Consider the following 979-nt stretch of genomic DNA (forward strand, 5'->3'; position numbering starts at 1 on the left):
TAATGCACTTAAGAGTATATGGTACGCGATATCATGGAACAGCTATTAGGACTTGGTTCCGCAAGCTGCGGACAGGCTCAGCTCATGCCAGAGCACCATCTCACACGATTCCAAGCACTCTGCCTTCAGGATTGTCAAGGCCTGCCATAGGAGTGACTGATAGGAATCTGTGTGTCCATTTTAGGGTTAGATATAGGTATACTATATCTACAGCAAAGGGTGATTACACGACTTTGCCCCAGCTGTCATGCAGCCAGTTGTGTCAAATTTAGGAGGCCAGCCAGGGGTGGCATAATACATGCTTCAGCCCCTGGTAGGCCCTGGGTACATCTATGCCCTGAGTTACAGGGTCTGATAAGGTGGCCCAGTACCAATTGGTAAATGCACCTAGGGTACATGTTGTAATTTAGAGAGAGAACAGCCAGGCTGTGGGTCTGATTGGCAGGCCCACAGCCAGAGAAAGTCGTAAACCAGTGAAACAAAAGCAAAAAATCTGGGTGATCATAGGATTGCAGACCCTACTCTCCTACATGACCCCCCCCCCAAACTTTGGGACAATAAGCTAACCTTGACCAGGTGAGTCTTCTTGTTCTAAGTGGAAATATCTGGAGAGCCCATCGGCATTGCCATGATCAGTACCAGGTCTATGTTCCACTGTAAAGTCCATCCCCTGTAGGGAAATGGACCACCTAAGCAGTTTGGGGTTTTCACCCTTCATCTGATTTAGCCACAAGAGGGGCTTATGGTCGGTCTGAATCTTGAAGTGAGTGCCAAACAAGTATGGCCTCAGCTTCTTCAGGGCCCAAACCACAGCAAAGGCCTCCCTCTCAATAGCTGACCAATTCTTCTCTCTGGGGGTCAGCCTTCTGCTTATAAAAGCAATGGGCTGGTCTTGACCATCAAAATTCAGTTGAGATAGAACAGCTCCCACACCCAACTCAGAAGCATCTGTTTGGACAATTAATGGTTTGGAGTAGTC

Source organism: Lissotriton vulgaris, chromosome 4_1, assembly GCF_964263255.1.
Source record: "Lissotriton vulgaris chromosome 4_1, aLisVul1.2, whole genome shotgun sequence".
In the NCBI taxonomy this organism is placed as follows: Eukaryota; Metazoa; Chordata; class Amphibia; order Caudata; family Salamandridae; genus Lissotriton; species Lissotriton vulgaris.